The sequence below is a fragment of the Mauremys mutica genome, chromosome 7 (assembly GCF_020497125.1).
Source record: "Mauremys mutica isolate MM-2020 ecotype Southern chromosome 7, ASM2049712v1, whole genome shotgun sequence".
Lineage (NCBI taxonomy): Eukaryota > Metazoa > Chordata > Testudines > Geoemydidae > Mauremys > Mauremys mutica.
In genome coordinates this window covers 2392357-2417461 of record NC_059078.1, presented here as the reverse complement: position 1 = coordinate 2417461, position 25105 = coordinate 2392357, and the positions used below count along the sequence as shown (strand labels likewise).

The 25105-nt window shown below is 44.8% G+C and overlaps 1 long non-coding RNA gene across 11 annotated transcripts in view; it reads right to left on the bottom strand.

The window, feature by feature from the left end:
- LOC123374008 overlaps positions 1-25105 on the bottom strand; it is a 141170-nt gene that overhangs the window by 70240 nt on the left and 45825 nt on the right. For 2 of the 11 annotated variants that reach the window (XR_006580964.1, XR_006580971.1), the window contains one exon: positions 6597-7531. The exons of the other annotated variants lie outside the window; for them this stretch is intronic. This is a non-coding gene — a long non-coding RNA (uncharacterized LOC123374008). Of the gene's footprint in view, positions 1-6596; positions 7532-25105 lie in introns of those variants that run through there. 11 annotated transcript variants of the gene reach the window in all.

Sequence of the window (25105 nt, the reverse complement as noted above, 5' to 3'; positions counted from 1 at the left end):
GATGAAAACCTGCTGCTACTGGGGAAGTGTTCACACACTCTGTAAGACCAGGGACATTACATCTTTTTTATTTTTTAGTGATTCTATGGAAATAGGGAGAAATTTTGCCTTCTCCCTGGTGCAAATAATATCAAATATCTGCAGCAAACAGTATCCTTGTGGCAGATGTATTGAATACCTGAATAAAGGACCCCACTACATTTCAGTCATCAAGCAGCAATTTGTTTACCAGCTAAACGGAAGGTGCCGTGGCACAACGATCAAGAAGGACCAAACTGGTCATGAACTGAGTCTTCTCCAGATTGGAACCAGCCCCCACTTTCATACCACTTGCAAGGGGAAAGGTCCAACATGGCACCAGGAGGAAAAACACAAGAAAAGTCTTTTTGAAATGGTCAGAAATAGGCTGAAGTTACCTTCCCCATTGTGACAAAACCCTGATCGAATGAGTTAATTTCAGCTTTTCAGTTTGTCAGAAAGCAAGTACAGATAAACAATCAGCAATCTAGATTTCAAATCCCCCTTATAAAAGGCAACAGTACAATCACTGGCTTAGTGAATCTAAACAAGGCACTCAGCTCAGGCGAACCTGCCAACAGATCCTGCTAGATGACTGATTAGACAGGTTGGCAGAGATGTAAATGCCAAGATATAATGTACGGTCCCCTGCATATCTTGAACAAATCCATCCCCATTTGGATGGGGACAAAGGAAAGATGTTACCCTAAGGGACACCAACATTGATCTATGGCGTCTCCTGACAGAGTGGAGGAGAGACAGGGATGCTCAGTGGGTGTGTTTTTGTGCCCTCGAGGGGAAGGGGGTTGGAAGGCTGTTGATGGAAGGAGTAGGCCCCCATGCAGTTCCCAGGGATCCAAGGGGAGAGTACGTCACAAAGCTACAGCACCCTGTACAGACAGGGAAGAAGTCTTACGACATGAGAAAAGGGCAAACAAGGAATAAGCCGGGGAGAAAGTGAGCAGTGCCAGAGAAACCAACACCTTCGGGCTAACAGAATGAGCAACAGGAAGGTGAATCGGTGCATGGAGCAATAGCATCTCCTTCTTCCACCTTGTTTCTAATGCCCTCCACCTCACACCCACTGTGACCCAGAAACCCCTGTTGGGAGTAGTGCCAGAGATCCCAGCAAAGAGACACAGCGGAGAAGCAATGACCCCAGGAGTGCTACTGCTGTAGCAGGCAAATTTAGTGACACCATTCCTAAAAATAGCCTGCCTTGGCAGGGAGTAAAAAAAATAAAACGTGTCCCAGACAGAGCAGGAGAGCACAGAAGGGGGCCTGTCTTTGTGACACACACATTCTCTGAGTAGGAAAGAGAGAAGGGAGATGACATTGTCCTGTTATAGTCCTAGACCATGAGCTCCCTGGGACTGGGACTGTCTGTGCAGCATTGAGCACAATGGAACCCTGATCTTGGATGGAGCCACTCACACTACTGTAACACAGACCATAATAAGTGTTTGTAAGTGACAGTAACGGCACCGTCAGCTTTGCCTGCCACGTAAGGGAATGTGAAATACCTAGAAGTTTGTAAACACTGTTCAGAACCGTCACTCGAAGGAAAGCATTCCCCAGACTCTGGGAAAGATCTTAAAAGTTCAAAAAAAACCTTCAGAGTTAACATTAGTGTTAAGAATAAAAATACTGGGTTTTTCCTTGGTTGAAATATTCCATTGCCTTGCTGACTGACCACGCACTGATCAATGGGGGTTTCCATGAAGTAAGCCCATTACTCTTTACAGGCACGCATGAAAGATTCCAAACAATGCCTTTTCCCAGTTTGACAGTATAAACCGAAAAGCGCCCAGACTTTCAGAAATACAGGTCCCAATGGTAGCCAATGGCAAAATTCCCATTCACTTTACTGGAAAAGGGATTGGGCCCATGGGCATTAGAGATAAGCCATCAATATTCCCTGCCAGTGCTGGATTGTTCCTTAGAATATATTTCATCTGCTTTGTCCAGTCTAGACGACAAACAGAGCCTTCTACCACATCTCTGGGGAACTCCCCACCGCCACCAGTATATCAGACCTCCCCACTGAGAAATATTGCTGATATTCTTCCTGGATCAATCTTCTCAGTTTCAACCCATAACTCCCATTTACATTGTTTCATCATGGGCATCCCTCAGCCCTGTGGTTTACTCCCTTGAATTACACCTCAGTAGTGAGCATCTCCCTTAGTCATCATTTGCACAAGTGAGCGATGAGATTTTTCACCTTTTCTCGTTCCTCACATAGTGATCCCTCCAGCACCGCCATTCTCAGATGCTCACAATTCTCCTCTTTCAGACATGACTCCACAGCAATGGGCCCAACCCTGACCCACTGAAATCAACAGGAGTTTTGCCCTGGGTTCTATTGGAGGCAACAGAACTGGGCCTCTACTTCTCTGTCAGTGGGACTTGAGCAGCAACATTAAAAAATATCTGGGCCTGGTAGCAGAGGCACTTTAGGTAGATCAGAGGCTGTTTTTAATGGCAAGGGAGAGCTGGGCTGGGGAATAAGTGCAGGATCAGCATGGCACAGGGAGGTAGGCCCTGTCGCAGCAGCAGGGGCAGTACAGAGTGGACTGCAGGCAGCTGGGTCATGGGTCAGTCCTGCCATGGCAGCCTAGAGGAACTGCTTCTGGACAGGAGCAGAGCACTGCAGCCCTCCTCTGCTTGAGGGCCTGGGGACTGTCCCCCAAGCTGGCAAGGATTGGTGCCTGGCTAGGACAGCGCACAAGCAGGCTGAGCTACCATCGCATCATGTGCATTGAGCCTTGCTCAGTCCTTGGTGTCTGAGCTGAGGAGCCTGGGGGGAAGGGTCTGAACTGCAAGGCGTCTCAAATTGAATTTTAATAGCTTTTCTCCTTTAAAAAAATTACTTTTCATCTCTTCACAGTTCACCTTTAAGCCCAGCACATCACGAGGGGAAAGTACTCTGTGGTGTGTGAGAAACGATATCCCAGCAAAAGAGCCAATGAGCCAGGTATGTCTGAAGGGGGAATTCATCGCTGCCGTTTTTGAGGCTCTTTGGTCATGAGATCACTTCCCACACAAGGCGCAGGCTGTCACAAGCTTAGTGGAGACTGTTTTCAGCTCAGCACTCATTTGGACTGGACCAATGTGTCATGTCTTAGCACACTCTCAAATTACATCAGCTGTCGGTGGTGGATTATCCATTTTCAGGCTCATATATTATGTGATCTGAAGGCTGGTATCACACACATTTGTGAGTGTGATACATATTTAGAATTTGGGACTAGTCAGAGGGCTTTAGATTAAATTTGGGCTATCACCTTCAACCACTTGAGAGCACGCACTCAGGCATGCAAAAGATCCACAGGCCCAGGACATTTTAAGACACTGAAAATCTTTTCCTGGCCTCTTTTGCACAAAAACAGCATTATATTTGGGTATGTGTCGGCATCCCTGCTTTAAAAATACTGGGGTTCCTTTCTGAGGGGCAGAGAAAGTCACAACCCAGATTTACTGGCTCTTTAGAAGACTTTACATTCAACTGTCTCCTCTCCCATTCACTATGGCCATTAATCGCATGTGCACATGCAGTGCTATTTGCAACAGGTGCCATCATGTATCCTTGCACATCTTGTTTAATTGTCTCCGCAGCAGGCCTCTGGCCAGGGAGCATGTCACTTCTCACTACAATCTCTGCCAATCACAAGCAATTTAGTTGTTGCATGTACTTGCTGACGCCTAGCTGGGGAAGGTGCGGTAACATAGATCCTTGTCCAGCTCATTCGATTAATTGCCTCTCTGCCAAGCCTCTGGCCAGGGGAATCTGGGGAACTGCACCATTAAGTGACCCATACAATCATATTTCACATATCGCCCCAGTCCATTTATTGAATTTACCAGTCACCCATTTTCTGTCACCATCCGCTGCAATCCCTGCCACTCAAAGATCTTAGCAGTCATGCGTGCATACTTGGGCCTTCCTCCTACCTCCCTGCAATGCGGTGGGCACTGTGCTCCGTGTTCTAGTACTGCCACAGATCAGGCAGGATGCTTTTCTGCCTACACTTGGCCTCAAGTTAAAATCTTGGCTTAAAGGTCCTAGGTGCAAAGTCAGTATTAATGATTAAACCACTGAACAATCTAGCTTCTTATATCGAGGATCAGTCTGACGTTTCTCATTCATCCCAAAGGTCTCTGCACATGCGTGGCAGATTTCGGTGTGCAAGTGTAACCGCTGGTCAGTATGTGCCTGATCCGGAGGATGGAGTCGCTTACAGCTCCCAGCTCAGGCTCCAATGTAGCAGCACATGAATGGTGGCTCATCCAGGAACCTCCAAGCTGAAAGTTAAAGACTCTACAGCTTGTGCTAAAGAACCAGGCTCCATTGATAGGACTAACAGAGTCACAGCCTCTGTGGATCAGACACAGAGGGGAAAAATGCACCACACAAAGGATGGAGGATTTGGACTCCTGAGTGAATTCCTGCTCCCCACTAAAGTGAATAGGAGTCTTGCTGTTGACTTCAGTGGAGGCAGGATTTCACCCCAGAGTCTTTATCACTCAGCTGATTTTAGGAAACCACAGAATAGTGAACTGTGCGTGTTTGCTTCTGATTTCTCCATAACAGTGATTAGTCAGAGGCCTCACTCTCTCTGAGAAGTGAAAATCGGTAATGCAAAAGTGCCATGAGAACAGGATTATGAATTGTGTATGATAAACAGTTCTGTCTGACCGCCTACGATTATGAGTTCATAACTTATTACTCGACTCCAATCTCTACATTAGAGTCAGCTAAAATCTTCTGGAATATTATTTCTAGGTAATTTACAGGGAAGGAAATAATGAAGTTTCAGAAAGGAGACAATACTGAAAAACCTCCAGCTCTTAAACGGATCGTGTAGCAGGTGTTCCAATACTGTAGCTCATTCCTCTATGTGATTTTCATCTCTGACATTATTAAACACACTGCTTCTCATCGTTCAGCAAAGCTGCACACGCCACTCCTTGAGTTAAATTAGGTAAACTGTGCAATCTGAACAATTACCAGCCAATCTCAAACACCTGTGCAAACGTTCGGAAGAATGACCAATGCAGACACCACTCACATCATGCCCCCAGAGTAGATGTATATACCACTGAAATTACTGCTTTTAATTCTGGATTTAGAACCCACTGGATTCAGTGTAACAATAGTAGTATAGCTCTGTGCATTGGGAATATTGGGATTTCTCTAGGTACAAGCCAGAGAGCTTTATGGAGCTCTATTTATTGATTTACCCAAGGTTTTTGATATAGCTGATCTCCATATTTTTATCACAGCAATTGCAGCGATATAATTGGTCACTGGATGTTGTCGGCAAACTGACCCTGGGCTGTTTGGGGGGCTAGAGAGGCCCTCGGTGTCTCTTAGATCACCCTGGGGCCTAGTTACAATAAGGCTGGGGACTCGACAGCACAGGGGCTCTGCTCCACCATGCCCCTCCACCCCCCTGCAAATCTGCTACGCCAAGACTTGAAAGGGAGCCCTTGGAAGACAGTCTTATGGGGGTCTGGAGGACCCTTCTCTGGCTGGTTATGGGGCTTTTAGGATCCCCTGATGCTGCTCTGACCCTCTACCCATTGGGGGCCTGGATCTTTGCCAAGTTTCAACAGGCATTTTTGCTGTAGCTTTCATTGTGGTGTGTGGGGGGGGGTTAAAAAGGTGGCCAGAGCGTTGTTTAAGTGGGAAAAGTTCACTTGTTTTCTTCTCTCCCATAACTTACAGGCCTGAAGTGATTTTGCAAAGTAAACAAAAGCCCATAGAACCCAATGGAAATTTTCAACACAAAAGGGGGATATTTTGGAAAGTCACAGGCATGTCAGAACAAAGGTTTGCAACTTTCAGAATGCTGGCAGATGCAACAATACTGTTTGCTTAGGAAAGGTGGCCTGTTTCAAATGTTTGGACAGTTGCAGTTTGTCCTTCTGAAATAGAAAGAAATCCTATTTTAATTCACTTAAAATGTATCTATGGGTTACACACAAAATGGTGCAGCAGACCTCCCTAAATACTCCCTGATTAAAACACCGGGCTGTGTTCCCTGAGTTTTTGCATATAAGACAGCTGCAGGTCCCATTCCAAATTATATGTACTTACTGAAACCAGATCTAAAGTGGATAGAACTTGAGATCACAAGTTTATATTAATTTTAATGTTCCAAAGATTAGTCAGAATTTTTTAAGCAAATCATTCGTTTACTTGGATCCTTGCTTCACATTAGAGAGGCTAGTTGTTCAGAGATTTTAAATACATTTTGGATTCTTTTCCTACTGAGGATTACACTTGCTGATTAAGGGGCTTTATGTTAATTTCAGTAAAGTTTTGCCTCCCGAACATCTTCTCATTTGCCGTTTTTAAATGCAATGGGATTATTTTGTGTAGTCTCTGTAGCTTGGAGCTGGAGGTTGGGTATCAAGATGCCAATCTGCAGGCAAGCTGTGTTTTTAATTTCTGTCCTGACGGTTCGATTAATGGCCCCTTTAACCCTGTCTATTGGAAGATTCCCTTTCCTGCCCCACCAGTCTAGCTAAATATGTTGTGTGACAAAATAAGATTGAAAGGATGACTTGCCAATAGACCCCTATGGCTAACAGAAGTTACCCTCATTAGAGCTAAGAGAAAAAGCAAACAATGTTAATTAAAGGAGAGTAATATAATTAATGCCAGTCAGCATGGGTTATGGAAAACAGATTCTGTCAAACTAACTTGATATCTTTTTTCTCCATTGAGGTTACAGATTTGGTTGATAAAGTTAATAGCGCTGATGTAATATACACAGACTTCTGTACAGTATTTGACTTAATACTGCATAACATTTTGATTTAAAAAACACTAAAAAGAAACTTAATATGGCACATGTTAAAGGGATTAAAAGCTACCCAACATAGGTCTCAAAATGTAGTTGGAAACAGAATCATCATCAAACCGCTGTGTTTCTAGTGGGGTCCTGCAGGAATCTATTCTTGACCCTACACTATTTAACATTTTTTATCAGTGTCCTGGGAGAAAACAAAAATCACTGACAAAGTTTGCACGACACAAAAATAGAGGGAGCAGTAAATAATGAAGAGGTCTGGTCACGGGATAAGAGGGAAGGTTCTCTCAGGGACTGGTAACTGGTTAAAGATAGGAAACACAGGGTAGGAATAAATGGTCAGTTGTCAGAATGGAGAGAGGTCAATAGTGGTGTCCCCCAGGAGTCTGAATCTTAACTGGTGCCTAGGCAATCGCTTGTAAAGTCTTTAGCATTAGAAAGCCTGTTTCACTTTTATTTGTAATAATTTCAGTCTTTATCCCTTATACATGATCTCACTTAAAACCTCTTTGTAATTAAACAAACTTGTTTTACTTTCCCTTTGCTCCTCCTTCACAGTCCAGTAAACGTCTGAAGTGGATTCTTCTGAAGATTTGCCCCCAAAATACAGTTCATGCAAGCTTTGAGGAAAGAGATACGGAGTCTGATGGAGAAGGAAATTCCAAGCCGGTTTCTTCTCCTGCTGGTGTTTGCTATAATGCAAATTGATAAGAACATAAGAACCACTGTACTGGGTCAGACCAATGGTCCATGTAGCCCAGTATCTGGTCTTCTGACAGTGGCCAATGCCAGATGCCCCAGAGGGAATGAACAGAACAGGGAATCATCAAGTGATCCATCCCATCGCCCATTCCCAGCTTCTAGCAAACAGAGGACACTTCAGAGCATGGTTTTGCATCCCTTTCTATCCTGGCTAATAGGTTCATGGGAGATAAGGTCCATCAATGGCTATCTAGTTGTTGTTGTTGTTTTTAAAACCTTGTTATAGTCTTGGCCTTCACAACATCCTCTGGCAAGAGTTCCACCGGCTGACTGTGTGTTGTGTAAAGAAACACTTCCTTTGGTTCATTTTATACCTGCTGCCTATTAATTTCATTTGGTGACCCCTAGTTCTTGTGCTAGGAGTAAATAACACTTCCTTATTTCCTTTCTCCACATCAGTCATGATTTTATAGACCTCTATCTCTTTTCCAAGCTGGAAAGTCCCAATCTTATTAATCTCTCCTCATATGGAAGCTGTTCCATACCCCTAATTGATCTGCTCCTGCCCACTCCTTTGCAAATGAATGGCCACTTGCCATGATTGCCAATGGACTCTGGTGACTCTTGGCTGGAAACGTTGGCTTGTCATTTGTCTGGGAGAAACCCATTTTCCCCCTCCCCATGCAAGTCTGGGGAACACGTTTTACTCCCACATTTCCTTCATATTTGCATGGTCCCTTGGGCATTTACCATACATACACCACACAGGAATATGAATGATCAGCGTGGTGTTCATTTTCCAAAGATACTTTACATGACACAAATCTGATACAGTTCATGACATTAATGAATAGGGGTGCACAGAACTGGTCAGGCCAGGTGGAACAGATATCAGGGAGCCCCTTGCCCTCTGGCATTGGGATGCTCTTAGGTTACGCTGGTCTCTGATGCAAAACATGTGTTGCTCCACACATTTGTTCTGCTTTGGGAAGCAATAGCTCACCAGGGCTCCTAGGACTGCTGTGAGGCTGAAGGCAGTGGACTTTGGGGTTAGGTTATGTCTGAAATCCAGGGCTCTTGGGCTGCTTTACAGGGAGATCCACAGGCGCTGGTGCCAGCTGCTACCCTGCAGAAAACTCAGCTCTGACACTGGCACCGTGTTTCATTCACTAGCGTGAAGCTGAGTGCACTTTAAGTTGAACAAGTGAAATTTTATTAAATCCTACGCTGCTCTGTCCATGTGGCTGAGCTGCTCCCAGCCCAGCTCCCCACATTCCCTAGTGTACCATCAATAACAGTCCCCCCAGGAACACTGGAGTGGCTATCTGCCCATTAACACATCTCCACTGGCATCAAAACTCACAAGCAGATTTGGAAAAAAAAATGAAACAAAGAGATCTTGTGTCAGTCAAGCTGCCAAAGGAACATTTCCTTCTTTCCATCAAACCTAGAGATTTCCCCTCAAAGAGAAACTGACCTGATTCAGGACGAGGCAGGCAACACACAAAGATAGCCCCGTGGTAAGTTGAAAGTCACTCTCACAACTCCAGAGCTAGAAGTGGGAGCTCAAGAATGCTGAGAAGGGGAGATTCTCAGCTTCTTATTGAAATACACAGCACCTGCCTCTAACCCCGTAAGTTCTGAGATCTCAGACGTATGTGCGGAAAAAACTATTGGGCGTCATTTTGAAGGTTATTTTGAAGGTTTTACAGCTCCCAAGGAGCCCTGTGCACTTGGATTCATGTCAGTATTACTGAGGGAGCTTGTTACATCAAATTTCAATAGCTCTTTCTTCAAACCGGGGCAGTTTGCTCCAGCTATTACAGACGGGCATTGCTGAGCAATAAAAAAAGGATGCAGGTTTTCCCTTGTAGTGTCCAGGGAGTTTTCTGTGCTGTGAACAAGCACTCCCTCTGTCCCCATCCTGCACAGAGTTTGCAGACCCCTGAACCATGGTCCAAACTCACCCTTCTTCCTGGTGTTGCCTTTATTGGTAACTTAACAAGTCTCAGCCTGAGTTTAGCTGCTCAGAGGGTGGTCAACAGCAGTGGTGCAAGTAGAAATCAGTTCTGGCCGGTACTGCACTCATGGGAGGGACACAAGGGGGGGCATGTGACCCTCCATGTGACTCCTCCCCTTCCCGCCCCCAGCCCAGGGCCCCCATGCTGTCCCCATCCCCTCTGACACCCCCCTTACCTGTTTAAAATTTTACAAGTGCATCTGTTAAGCAGATGCACTTGTAAAATGATGCTTACAGGTGTCATTGAGGACCCAGCAGCACCTCAAATTGAAAACTTCTTAAATGAAAGAAGGATAGGACGGATAATCACCCCACTTTCCCTTAACACACTATCAGTGCCTCCCTTACATCCAAACTAAGCTTCTGCCAGCTTGCCTTTATCTAAGTGTTGCTCTCAGCCAGGCAAGAAGCAAGCAAAAATGCTGTCCCATCTGGGTTTGATGGAAGAGAGGCATAGAACTGTGTGTGCCATGTACCTCTTGATAGAACTACAGCCTAAATTGTTTTGTTATTTTCCTCAGCATGACATACAGGAGGGGCAATCAAAATCAGCCTGGCAGAACGTGCATGAGAACTGTCTCTGGACAGATGAGCAGCTGATCAAAATCACATTCTCTGATCTCTTGGGGTCAAATCCTGTTCCCATTGAGATCAAAAGGCGTTTTGCTATTGAGTTCAATGGGAACAGGCTTTGACATTTGGAGAGGAAAGAAGAAAACCACTGAAGCAAGGACTGTGTTGCTTATACCACATGTATCAAAGGCTGCTGGCTCATGTGAGAAAGTCAGCAGACATCTGATCTTTGTCCATTGCAAGGGAGAAATCAGCAATCAATGAAGCTAGAACAGTCTCTGTACCAGATCCAACTCATAAATCCATCTGCAAAGGATCAAGGAAATATGAAGGCTCCAGATTACCTTAAAGTCCTCAGTCCCTTGGTTAGAATGCTCCATTAGTATATGTTCATAGTCCAAATGCTGGAGCAGGAAAGAGGCAAAATGGAGATGTTTCCAGGTCAGGACCTTTTAGCTTCAACCAAGTAAAGGGAAATCTGTTCTCACTGTGAAAGATGGTGTTTGGAGTCACATGGGCAAGTTACATGTCCATCACCCCTAGCCATATTCTAGTTAGAACGTTCACAAAAAGTCCATTAAGGGTAGACAGGCATTTTCCAGGGTTCATTGAGAGCTAAGTGCTCCTTAATGGGCCACTCAACTTGACTCGTCCCTTCAGGTGCTGGCTAAATACCTTGTGGGCGTTAGCTATGTTTACTACATGTTAAACTCATAACTTTAGATACCAAGGTGAATATACAAGCATAGAAATAGCATAATCATAAGTACCAGCTATTTCCCGTACATGACTATTCCCAAAAGAGATTCTGAAATTAAAAAAATAATCTCAAAGAGGCAGAGGTTCACAGATTTGCAAACCTAAAAACCTGTGTTATGCTTTACACCACCCGAGCACATAACTTTAATGTTCATAAACCGAGTAACTGCAAAGGAACACTGAATACCCATGAACCTGAATGTGTGCCAGCCAGCATGCTCTCACTGACTAAAGTGGTCCATAGTCATGCCAATCAATCCCATTGTCTTCAGTGGGACTGATCAAATGATTAAGAGTTTACAGAATTAGGTTCCAAGTTTGTAAATTGTTCTGGATGAAACTGACAATGCCTGAGCTGTCAGATCAGAAGGAGCTTCATTCGAATATAAGGTGGGCAGATGTGTGATAAGTCTTAGATCCGTTGCTAAGATGAAGAACATATTTTCAGCAAAGTTCTTGGCAGATTCCTGAGGCAGCTGGTTTAAGGCGGTCAGTGTCTGGCATTATAATCTTCACTTATAGTTCTCTCACCCACAAAGCTGGAAAATGAGGCATTTGTTTTCTTTGTTTTGCTGCTCCAGTTCCAGGTAACAAAAAATGCATATTAGACTAGCTGCAAAGAAGAATTCTGTGTACACTGGGGACAACACCTGATTCCCATCAGGCTGAAGAACTGGGCTGACATCAGAATCCAAACATCCTCTGGACAGTGCAAGCAGAGGCATTCCCCTAATGATTTGGACTTGATGTGATGCAGTATGGATGTCATGGATAATTCAGACCAATGGGGAGAAAGAATAAAAAACACTGTTTAAACACCTTCCATCCCCCCACCCCTCCCCTCTGGAGGGCTCCTGACCAATTTAACAGCAAAATACATATGCTAACAAACTTAAACAAAGCCTAACCCTAAATTTAAGTTTGTTAGCCTATGTATTGTGGTGTTAAAGCCATATAAAGAATGAATGCCCTCCCTAGCCATGTTCTACTCCTTTAAGGAGATTTAACAAATATTTTACCATATTAGCACTACTATCAAACATGCAGAAGCCTATAACTGCAATAGAAATTGAGCAGGTGGAGATACTAGGGATCGTTCTCCAAAATTAGGTTATAAAATCCTCTGTTTGCACCTAGGATTACGGAGTCTCTGTCAGACCAAATCTTACAGCAGCCTTGCCATGGAAGGGAGTTCAGATATCTGATAAAACTGCAGAGGTATTTCTGCAGTCACTTTCCACCTCAGTTTGCATCATACTCTGACTTAAGGAAAACATGCTCTGTTCTGTGCCACTGCTGCCATCCAGAGCCAGTCTGAATCGTTGTTTCAGAAAATTAACTTCAGGAGCATGGATTTCAGCTAGAGCTTATTTTGCTGCAGTGTTGTAGCAACTAACACCCAGCATTTGCAAAAAAAAAAAAAAAAAATTTAAATCAATGCAAACTGAGCAATAGAGAACATACTTTGCGAAAATGGCCCTTCAAGTTTGAATACTTTGAATGTTATGCTCAAGGATGGGAAATGTGGGTCTCTTGATAGAACAAAGTCATTGGTTTTCCTTTGCTGTCACCTTTTGTGAAGTGCATGTCCAGCTTCATTTACATTCCTGTCAACATCCCTGTCCCCTCGCTTAGAAACAAGGAGGCAGACCACAGAGCTCGGGCAGGAAATGGAAAAACAGTGATGCATCTTTTTATGTTTAGGATTCTTTCAATGAGAATGGGCTCATACCATGGGGTGACAAGCGGGCTAAATAATTTCTGCAGTTACTTTAAGACTTCTTTTCTACCTAAACCCAAGCTCTTCTAGACACTTAAGCCCACCGTTTTCAAACATGGGTGCTAAAACCTAAATCCAGGTTTGGGCTCCCAGCTAACTGAAATTATTTTCTTCAAGTACCCACAGCTCTTATCGACTTCCATTGAAGTCACATGGGCATCGCACTCCTGGGATTTAAAAAAGAGCCACTTTTATTTAGGGACATAAATTAGGATGTGCACACTTGAAAGTTTTGCCAATTCTGCCCACAGCTTCCTGGGCACAAGTCCCACCAACTTCATTATATTTCAAGGCTGACTGATTGCAATGCTTGTCAGTGGCAGTGTTCATTCACAGCAAAGCTTCATTCCCTGAACTGACTGTCTCGGAGGCAAAGTTCTGCAGGACGAGACTTCAGAGCGGAGCTGGACGGGGCAACCTTGCAAGATCCAGTTCAATACCCATTGAAGTCAGTGAATATCCTCCACTATTTGAGCAAGCCTTGGATCGGGCCCTCAGTGCCATCCTGCCAGTGAGGACTGCATATGATGGCGTATGCAGGTGTTGGACTCTTGTGGAGGAGGGCACCAAGGAGTGTATACTGGGGGAGAGAGGGTGCAAAATGATGTGCACACTGGTGGAGCTTGGCCTGAGGCCCCAAAGTCAATCTAGTCTTGGATGTGTACAGTGTCTAAGCCAACGGGAGCTGCTGGAAGCGGCGCGGGCCGGGGGACATACTGGCCGCCACTTCCAGCGGCTCCCATTGGCTTGAAGCGGCGAACCGCAGCCACAATCGGCTGAACCTGCGGATGCACCAGGTAAACAAACCGGCCCAGCCCACCAGGGGCTTTCCCTGCACAAGCGGCGGGACAAGTTTGGGAACCCCTGCAGTAGATCATAGCCTTTGCAAAGATGTGTTACATGGCATATCTAGCATAAAACATATCACAGCTATGTCATATTGACACTCATAAGCATATTTCCATACAGCATTATGGAGTGCAATGTCACCAATGTGCACACAGTGTGTGCACTAAGACATGGCATAGCTGAGTGTTGCAACAGAGGATATTGGTATTGAAGGAGAAAAACACCCTTCAAGTACAGCTGTGTTACAGCAGACATCACCAGGTGGTGCTGGTATGCAGAGTTTCACAGTTTCATTTTCTTGGCATGCAACCACTGGTCAGTTTTGAAGAAACACTATGTTAGTTTTGCAATTAAGTTTCTTTTTGAAGGAGCTGTTGAAAACAGCAGAAGAGTTTGTTCTCTGCTTTAATCTCTGTAACTAGTCAATCCTTGGGGCAGGGTAACACTGAGAAGCTAGTGTTTGGGCTGAAAGCCCTGTAAGAGGGAATTGGTGTGTGCTGTTTGTGAGTGCCTCTGTTCCAGGACTGGTGGACACATGTAAACAGAACAAGTTGCACTAAGAATATACGCAGACTCTGCATCACCTATCTCCTCCAACAGGAAGCCAACCTACAAAGCCCTGAAATAGGCTATCGCTCAGCAGAGGGGCCACACCTGCACTCGTTCAATCGTAAGTAAATGTGAAGGCTCCAATTCTGCCCCCATATGTTGAGTAGCACCTTATTCCTCAAGTAATTCCACTGAAGTCAATGGATCTTTCAATTGGAATCAGAACCCTGCCCTCACTGCACGGCCAGGCTAGGAAAGAACATATACACTACCGGATGTATACAGGCAGCTCAGTCAGAGAGGAGGAGACCCAGGTGCTTCATGAGAGATGTAGGCCACACAAGGAGCCCATCCATAGGAAAGAATGGGCCTGCCTCATGGGCGTTACAGTTCAATGTGGCACCATACAGAGCTGCAATTTAATGTTGAATTGACTCAAAACTAAACATTTTGGTTCAGTTCAAAAATCTGAAATATTTTGATTTGGGTCCCATAAGCCAAAACCAAAAAATATTGTCGAGATTTTCCCATTAAAAATTTCTGCAAAACAAAGTTCACAGGAAAATTTCAATTTGAAATCATATTTCAATCTGAAATCATATTTTCCATCACAAAAAATATCTTTTCCATGGAAAAGTCCCAGCCCAGCTCTAGCAGAAAACCCAGGCAACAGGTCTCTGAAAGTGCAATGCCACTGCCCCAGGGTGATTGGCTCCAGTACCAGCTTGGGCGATTCAGAGGGCGGGACGGCACCTGGGAATCAGAGCTAGGGGGGAGAGCCCCAGTGAGAGACTCCTGGTGTGTTAGAGCTGCCTGAGTGGGAGTCAGGGGCAGGCCCCAGAAAGAAGCAGAAGATGTTTCTTGGGGGAAGGCTGACGGAAAGGAGAGCAGCAAGCGGGGTTTGCTGACTTCCCTAAGCCAGAGAGCAGGGCCAGAGGGCTGAAGCAGGGAGCAGCAGAGAAGCTTCCCCACTGATGTCTCCATGTCGGACAGCTAGACCCAGTGAGAGGGCTGTGGGGAGCGAACGATACTCCCAAGGTAAAGATCTCCCAGCAGAGCAGCCATCAGAGTTCCAGCGAGGAAGAGCAGGGTTGCACTCCAGTTAGTGGGGCTAGAGCAACTGGCCTGGCAGAAGGACAGAAGAGGATTGACTGTGGCAGAAGACACGGGAGGCTGGCAAGGCAGAGAGGCTGATGGTTGTGCCAGCTGGGAAGAATGGGGTTTTAAGGACTATATACACTGGATGTGGGAAATGAACTACATTCAGAATTCTTGCTGAGGACTATTTGAACTAGGTTTTTGTAATAAGCCACAGGATAAGCTTGGATGGAGTTACTGGGGACTCTTTATGGTGAAACTGAGGCAGGCGTTCAAGCTCTGCCATGTTAAATGTTCAATTCCACACTACTCTACTGAATCTCAATACCCATGACAATATTCTTGTTAGAAGGACTAAATTGGTCCAAGTTAGTTCATATACAGGACATAGGCGAGGAAGAGACCTCTTGGCCACAGAGTCCAGTCCCCAGCTGTCACAGTCAACCCCATCATACAATCCCCTTCATATATTTAATCAAGCAAATGCAACTTCTAGATTTCTTCCAGCTAAATCCTCATTGGTGATTAAACATCTTGTTCATACTGGGTGAATTGCACTAGGCTCTTAGCTACGTGATACAAACCTGAGCCTCCTTTATTCTCAGGGGCTTATGTTACTCTATATTTGTATTACAAAGCACACAAGCCCCAGTCGAGATTGGGGTCCCATCATGCTAGGTACAGTAACTCCTCACTTAACGTTGTAGTTATGTTCCTGAATGTGACTTTAAGTGAAACGATGTGAAGCGAATCCAATTTCCCCATAAGAATTAATGTAAATGAGGGGGTTAGGTTCCAGGGAAATTTTTTTCCACCAGACACACACAAGTTTTAAACAAACAATTTAATACTGGTACACAGTGATGATGATTGTGAAGCTTGGTTGAGGTGGAGGAGTCAGAGGGTGGGATATTTCCCTTACTGCTAAATGATGAACTAGCAATTGGCTGAGCCCTCAAGGGTTAACTCTCTCTCCACACAAGGCAGCAGGAATGGAGGGAGATATGTGCATTTCCCTACAGTGCCATGTTAATTAGTGAGATGCAGCTGTTCCAAGTCCTGGTCTGTCCCCCCTGCTCTATGGAAGATGGGGTAAGCAGTCCAGAAGTTCAGCTGTTTAGGTTCTACAGTGACCACCAACCTCACTGGATGAAGAACTAAATGTTCGTATTGGAAAGGCTGCTACCACCTTTAGCAGACTAACTAAAAGAGCATGGAACTACTCAAAGCTGACCATCAAGACCAAAATGCTAGTGTACCAAACCTCAGCACTCATGTATTGTGGGGAAACATGGACAACTTAAGCTCATCAGGAGAAAAGGTTAAACAGTTTCCACCTACATTGTTTACGCCACATACTCAACACCAAATGACAGGATAAAGTCACCAATGCAGAGGTTCTTCAAAGGGCAAATTCACCAAGCGTGACAGCCCAGCTCAAGCAAAGACTACTGCGCTAGCTGGGCCACCTGAGTAGGCTGGAAGATGGACGTATACTCAAGGACATGCTATACGGGGAGCTATCCAAGAGAACAGTACATCCCAAGCTTTGCTATAAAGACACATGCAAGTGAGATATGAAGAAATTTATCCTGACCAATGGGAAATCTTGGCAAACAATCATAACAAGCGGCACTATCATCTCCACCAGGGCATCAAAGTCAATTACAGGAGCTGGCTCCTACAGCTTGAAGAGAAAAGAGCCCGTAGGAAGTGAGCAGCTCCCATTTGTAATAACTGCCAAAGATCATGCAAACCTCAAATTGGACTATTCAGTCCCACAAGACATTGCAAACCATCTACATCATAGGCTGCAATTCCCACCACCTCTCACAGACGAAAAGATGCCAACATTATTGTACCACAGAGACACACAGGAGATTGAATCCTGACTTGTAAGACAAAGGCAATTCAGAGCTGGAGCACTCACGGAAAAAAAATCAGCAGCTTCCCATGGCCCCGTCCCCTGCTCCAGCTCACCTCTGTCTCCTCTGCGAGCGCACCACCACGTCCTGCTTCTCCCCCCTCCCTCCCAGCGCTTGCCCCATGAAACAGCTGATTTGCAGGGCTCAGACTTTGGGGATGGGGTTGGAATGGGGGCATGGCCAGGAGAGGGGATGGGCTGGAGTCGGGGCGGGGCCAGGAGTGGGGAAAGGGGCGGGGAAGACAGGCACCCACCGGTGCCGGAGAAAGTTGGCGCCTATGATCGGTGCTGTGCAAGTTGAGTAGAATGTGGGCTTCCAGGACGCTGACAGCGTGGAGTGTTTTGCTGTGGAGACAGCACACTTAACACCATCTCTGTGAGGGTCCAGAGAGAGGGACTGCTCCCTGCAATAGGACGAGTTTGGGGCAAATACAGGGCTGGAAGAGTTTTAAGGCCAGCATGCAAGGTGTAACAAGATTGGGCAAAACAGGGAGAGGCTTGTGAGCTCCTAGCAGACTGCGGGGATCAGAGCTCTGAACTAAAGTCATACAGCCACAAAGCACCCAGGGTTACAAGATAGACGGTGGCTGAATCCCTCACTGGCCGGGGTGAACCCCAAAACATCACAATAAGCTGCAGCGGTAAATTGTCCAATATGGACTAGCCATTTTAATAATTTGCATGTGACTTCTGACATGGTAGATAGCAGCTCTTCCCAGAGAGGAGGGGAGCGGCTGGGCAAACTGCCCCTTTAAGGATAGCCATTTGGGCCTGGCAAGGGGGCGGGGACAGTCAGACCCAGCTGGAGAGGGGTCAGGTGACTGCCTAAGCACCTCATTCCTCTGAGGGCGGAAAGAGCTCTGCTGGCAGGAGCTCCAGGAAGTGGGTTGGCTTGTAGGGCCAGCCTCGGAGCAGAGGGACTCCCAGGCAGATGACCTGAAGGGGGAAAATCAGGACAAGAGCTGCTAGGTGCAGAGAGGCTGTGGCATGGAAGCCCCAGGGGCAGGTGAGGTTAGCTGTTGGGTTTACATCAGACTGTTTTATTTTTGGGGGGCTGGGGGGCTGAAGATTGGCAGTGCAGCCATTAAAGTGTGCCCTGAAGAAAGGGCCTGAACAGTCCGTGGGTGTGGTGTTAATCCTTCCTCAGCTGGGCAGACAGACCAGCTGCCTATAGCATGTAATAATTAGGAAATAATTCAAGTCCTGGATACCAGACAGATGAATTGTCGAGTGCTGTGAATTAGCACTCTCCTTTAAACTAATGTCCATTCTACAGTCTCTGGCACTAACAACATCGGTCACCCTCAAGCACAATGTCATATACAGTAGCTGTCCAGTAATTCTGAAGCAAGTGCCTCACTCTCAAGTTTCCAGTGACTGATGTGGGACACAGCTGATTATTTTCCTGTGTTTTTTTACCCTTACAGAAAGGAATCAATATATGCAATCAGAGGAGTATGTGAACAAAGGAATAGGCAGGCACCCTTTTGTACAGCATTCAAAGCCCAACATCAGGCTGGCTTGTAATATTTTAGAGTAGCAGGGCATGCTGGGCTGTACTCCATACGAAACAATAGCATCTGCTCCCCCCACAGCCTTAAAAATTCAAATTCAAATGAAAGCATAATCCCGACTGTGTCAACCTCTATCAAACGCAAATGTTCAGTACAGCATTAAATAGTTTGAAATAAGGACTCTTGGAGGACTGTGCATACTGCATGAAAGCATTCATTAAGGGCAAGTTACGGTTACTTTTGCTGTCAAGTCAACAATGCTCAATCAGTGGTTGCTGAAATTTTGAGCTGGCCTGTTTAAGTCTTACAAATCGCCTTTCAGCACAAATAAATTCTGTTTCCTGCTAATGAGGACAAATTATATGTCACCATGGGATTAATTTCTTTTACATTTGCACCAAAAAAAATAAAGGGGAGGGAGAAACTTCCCACAAATATGACTTTGTGAAAAACGTGTCACGTTTTCTGCTGGCAGCCGTGTTTCTGTTCTCATGATTTTGGTTCTGCTTAAAGTTTTAGATAGATGGAGTTAAGATTTCCACTAAGGAATATTTGGATTCAAACACCTCTCACCTCAGCTGAGTGAGTCAGCAGCTAACCCCAGATCTGGATGCATGTTCTGCTAGTGCTCCTACCTTCACATTGGTCTCAACTGATATGCAGGACAGAGCACCCATGAACTTGGGGGTGTACAAAATCTACATCAAATTCTAGGGTTTAGATCATCACTAGTTAGGACAGCCACCTACTGTACCCAGAGCATGTTTCAGAGACCATAAATGTGAGCTAGCTCTGTTGCTACAGTATTAGATTTTAGTGAATATACTGCTTAACGTTAAGACAACTCCTCTTCTCTAGCCTTGGCAAATGCAAACGTAGTCACTCAAAGCACTACTATGAAGAGCGTTCTCCTGACCCGTCGCTTTCACTGTGTCACCTGTCTCTTTGCACCCCTCCTCCATTATATCAAACAACTTGTCTTCACTTCCAAGGCCTTTCATGGCCTAGGCCCACCCAGCCGTTGTTGCCAGCTTGCCCACCTATTACATTTCCAATGATGTCTCTGGTTTTATACCCAGAGTGTAAGTTCTTCGTGGCTGGAACCATCTTTTTGTTCTGAGTTTGTACAGCTCCTAGCACAATGGGGTCCTGGTTCATGAGCAGGGCTCCTAGGAATCACTGCAATATAATAATCAATCCAAATAAGAAGGTGTTATACACAACATCATCTCCTTATTTTGTTGCACAGGGGGTTTGCCCAGGTTAATGACATCACTGCTAGTGGGAGGTAGGAAAGCATGTGAAAAAAATCTTCACTAGAACAAGAGACCTCTAATCTGGCCATGTATTAATGAATAAAACCAGTATGGCAAAGTAGAAATGAGAGCTCCCTGGGCTAAGCAAAGGATTAAATGTTCATATAAGGACTGGAGTGTTGCAATTTTTGCCATTTCTAACAACATTTTATATTAGTGCTTTGACGTCAGCTGCATCATCATCGCATTGTCTGTGCTGTGCTGCATTTGTTGCTCTAGAGAGACATGATTCAAAAGACTGAAAGCTGGGTTTCCATGGAGTCCTTAAAGATTTTAACAATGTATTAAAACATATATGAAAGCCTTTGTTTAATAGTTGCTCCAAGAAAACCCAAGTGTCCACCTCACCGTTAGTCACTGGAACTGTCTGCAGAAGTGCTACTCCCTCACAGGAGGGGGACATGACAAGAAACACGGGGGCATTCTGCAAGAAGAAGATTTGCTTTGACAAAGCAAACAGATTTCCACACTCAAAAGCCATGATGGTTCATCTAGATCCAGTTCCAACAAGACACTGACAGAGCCCTGTACCCGCACAGAACCCTCAGGGGTCAGGAAACACTCGCAGAAGGGTCTCTGTGGGATGCACTCTGCATTGTGGTCACCATGTGAGAGACCAGGAGGCTGTTTGTTTCTCCTTTTATGGGCAACTGACTTATGTAGTTTGATGTGATCTGGGGTAATTCCTGAAATGTGCAGATTTGACTCTCAGACAACAGCATAGGGAAAGAAGAATGCTTTGAAAGACCAGTACTTGCACAGAGGTTTGCTGTTCAATGTTATTTATTGAGCCCTCTCTGAGGAGAGTAAATATTTAGGAAGCCAATTATATTTTGGATAAGGATAGTAATTATAAAGAAGGACCTAGATGTGTTGATGTGGAAGCCAGTTAGGTGTTTGATTCTGCCATGGGAAGCCGAGTGACCACTGCCTTAAGTTTCCCCACCCCCAATACAAGTTCCTAATATTACAGCAAAAGGCTGGAGGTTTTGTGTCTACAAAACAGGTGAGAACTCTGAGAACTTCTCGTGGGAAATGTGTTTTGGAGGGAGTTGGTGATCATTTTGTTCTTGGTGTGTCCAACTGACACAATTAAGGAATGTGATTTTACAGAATTATTTAAAAGGGGTCGTAAGTTATCTGATCAGTTTACATCATGGGAGAGTAAGTGGGGTGTTTCTGAATGAAAAAGGAGACTTCTCCTCAGGCTAGGGATTATGGGTAGTTCCTTCCTATAAAGTGGACTGAACTAGAGAGCTATGGGGTCCCAGTCTGGGAAGGCTCTGCTTGAGAAAGCTTGAATAGGATTGGAGAGAACATAGCAGCAGAAGAGGACTGTCTCTGAACCATAAGCTTTCATGCATACGCTAGTGTATTTGATGGGGAGTTACTTAAACTGGCCTGTGGTAGATTTTGGTATTTTGTTTAATTTCCCTTTTTAATCTTTTCAAAGGAAAAGCAGCTTTTATATCCATATTCCCTGATTCCTCCTGGAGATAACCTACTGCTTCACAACACGTCCCTGATTCCTCAAGGAGATGTCCTAGCATCACACAACAGGGGTCTCCACCTTTCTTCAAAGCCAAATAACTCCTAGCATTTCAGTAGGCAAATGAAATAATCCACTCAGTTTTAGCTATAATAGTTTTGAATAAATTTATGGGGAAGAAGAGGTGGGAAAGAGATGTACAGCATGACTGATTATATTAGCATAGAACAGGCAGATAAAATGTTATCCAGAAAAAGCTGTTTAATAGCAACTCTGTAAATTAGACTTTGTGAAAACAGGGAGCAATCACTTTAAAAAATATAAATAAATATTTCTAAAGGAAGTAGCATGTTTCAGAGGGTAAGACTTTCTCCGATCTCACTGCATATGGTAGATTCTGATTATTTTCCCCATAAAAAAGGGAAAAAAGTTATTTGACTGTTAATCAAAATTCCCTTTAGCTTCCGAGAAAGCGCACTGAGATATGAACCAGGGAAGCATTAGTTCAAATCTCATTGTGACCTCACGTGAGCACCCCAATGGGCCAGGTTTGTCTGCATTTGTACTCTCAACTTTGCTCTGCTTGTGGTAACCCCTGTTGATAGTTAAACTTCTAAAGCAGGTTTTCAGTGCCTCGGCCCTCTGGCTGAGCCACACAGTGCCTATAGGTGTACAAACAAAACAGACCCCTTCCAGAGTGCAAGTCCAACCGGGCCTCTCACGGTGCCCTCTGTAACATCTTGGTCCATAGCCCTGATTCCAGGCTCGGTTCTTAGTAAGTCTAACAGGGCCTATCACAGCACCCTGACTAGCCTTGGCCCCTCCTGGGCTAGCTTCCGATGCTACCTGCTCTGTTAGCGAGCAGTGCCCCTGTGCCTCTCCCTGGAGACTTTGCTCTGAGCCTTCCTGACCCTAGCTGAGGCATTAGTTCAGTTCCATCCCCTTCAGGGGTTAACACAGTTCAATTAAATGCTGATCCTATTTGGGGTCTTCTGTCCCCTTTTCTGGGCTTGGTTAAGCTCTTTCTCTGGGCTTAGGTCCCGCTGCCTGTGGCAGGGCAGGGGGGAACCCAGGCCTGGCCACTACTCCAGGTCCAAACCCAGGGACCCTAAAATTAGCAGCTGCTGACTGCTTCCCTTTAACTACTTGCTACTGCATTTCCCTGGGCCACTTCCCTTCTCAGCCCCATCACATTCAGCTTCACCCTTACCTCAGGGCTGAAGTCTTGCTTGAGTCCAAGTCATCAGCCTGGACCACCTTCCTTGCTCCTCTGGCTCTACCCAGCAACTGATCTGCTCTGTTCTCTCCAGCAGCTCCTTTTATATGAGCCTGCTGGGCTCTGATTGGCTGCTTCCCTGCAGTCTCACTAGGCAGCCTGGAGGACCCAGCTCTCCTGCTCCTTCTTGGGGCACAGTGTAATAGGACCACGAGGCCTCCAGCAGGGGGCCTTAAAGGGCCTGATACACCCAATCACACTCACCTATTCCTCTCATTGATCAAGAGGTAGTGTGGCTTTAAAAGTTGTAGGATGTGAAGATCAATCTCTGCTCTGTTTAGAGAGATCACACGAGACAGGAGGTCAAATTCCACGCTGGCATAAGATGCCTATAAAGTGGTGCCCTCTATATTACACCTGTGTACACCAGCAGAGAATTTGACCTATACAGTCCATGTTATAAACCTTGCAATTGGCTCTTTGTAATCAGAGCCTTGCATCTACACAGAGGCACTTCGACTTCAGTAGGTTTGGGGTTAGCACACAGAGCCACCCAGGCAAGACATCTTTTTATAAGTGAAAAAGGCCACCTAAATCTGCCTTGTGAACTTATATCAACTATGAAAGTTACAACCATGTTTATTTATGAAAAATTTGTTATTGGATACCCCTTGGAGCCTGAGAAAGAGGTGAATACATAGTCTATGTCCACAGGGCATAGATTCTAGACGTGTCATGACATTACAAGTGAAGGCCATACACAGACAAGAATGGGGAATGGAGACGAAGGAAAAGGGTGCTGTCAGAAAGATCAGACGGCTACTCAGCAAGGCATATGCAAGTTGTGATGATTCTATTCTGTTGTTTTTTTTTAATTCCCTCCTTCCTTTTGTCACTTCTTGTGGGCTCGGAAGCAAAATTTGAGGGATGGGAATGCAGTGAGGGAGGCTTTGGTAAATAGGTTCAGAGATTATGTTCCAAATATAAAGAACAGACTAGAAAAAGGGGACAGAGATGCCGAGAGAAGTAGCTAGATGGGATGTTAAGACTAGTGATTGCCACTGGCAGAGCAGAAAGGGTGGGAAGATCATAGAAATGTAGGGCTGGAAGGGGCCTTGGGAAATCATCAAGTCTAGCCCTTGCACTGAGGTAGGGTCAAGTAAACCTAAACCATTCCTGACAGGTGTTTATTCAACCTGTTCTTAATATCCAATGATGGGGATTGCAAAACTGTCCTTAGAAGCCTATTCCAGAGTTTAACTATACTTACAGTTAGAAAGTTTATCCTAATATCTAGCCTAAATATCCCTTGTTGTACATTGAGCCCATTACGTCTTGTCCTACATGGACATGGAGAACAATTGATTTATGTCCTTTTTAATAACAATCCTTAACCTACTTGAAGACTTATCAGGTGCTCCCTCAATCTTCTTTTCGCCAAGACTAAAAATGCCCAGTTTGGTTTTTTTTTAAACCTTTCCTCATAAGTCATGTTTTCATTTGTTGCTCTCTATGGATTCTCTCCAGTTTATCCACCTTCCTGAAGTGTGGTGCCCAGAATTAGACACAGCATTCCAGCTGAGTCCTCAAGACACCAGTGCCAAGTACAGTGGAACACTTATCTTCTGTGTCTTACACATGCCACTCCTGTTAACACACTGCAGAATATTATCCTATTTCCTTTTTACATTGCTGACTCATACTCAGCATGTGATCCTCTATAACCCTCAGATCCTTTTCAGCATTTATTCCCCATTTTGTAGTTGTTCATTTGATTTTTCCTTCCTAAGTATACTACTTTGCACTTGTCTTTATTGAATTTCATCTTGTTTTAATTCAGACCAATTCTCCAATTTGTCACAGTCATTTTGAATTTTAATCCTATCCTCCAAGTGCTTGCAACTCATTCCTGCTCAGTTTTATCTGCACATTTTACAAGCACACTCTCAACTCCATTATCCAAGTCATTAATGAAAATATTGACTAGTACCAGACACAGGAATGACCACTGATGGGCTCCACTAGATATCCCAGTTTGACAGTGAACCACTGAAAACTACTCTGAGTTCAGTTTTGCACCTACCTTATAAGAATTTCATGTAGACCACATCTCCCTAGTTTGCTTAGGAGAATGAAATGTGGGACTTTATCAAAAGCCTTACTGAAAAGCAAGATATATCACATTTACCGCTTCCCCCATACACTAGGCCAGTAACCCTGTCAAAGAAGGAAATTAGGTTGTTTTGGCATGATTTGTTCTTGGCAAATCCATATTAGCTATTCCTCAAAACAACATTATCCTTTAGTAGCTTACAAATTGATTGCAGTATCTTTCTAGGGACCAAAATTAGGCTGACTGATCTATAATGCCCCAAATCCTTCTTGCTCCTCTTTTTAAAGATAGGTACTTTTTTTATTTTCAGCTCATTAAAGAGCTCCTGGTGGAGCCATATTGACCTCTTGCTATTCTGCCGATC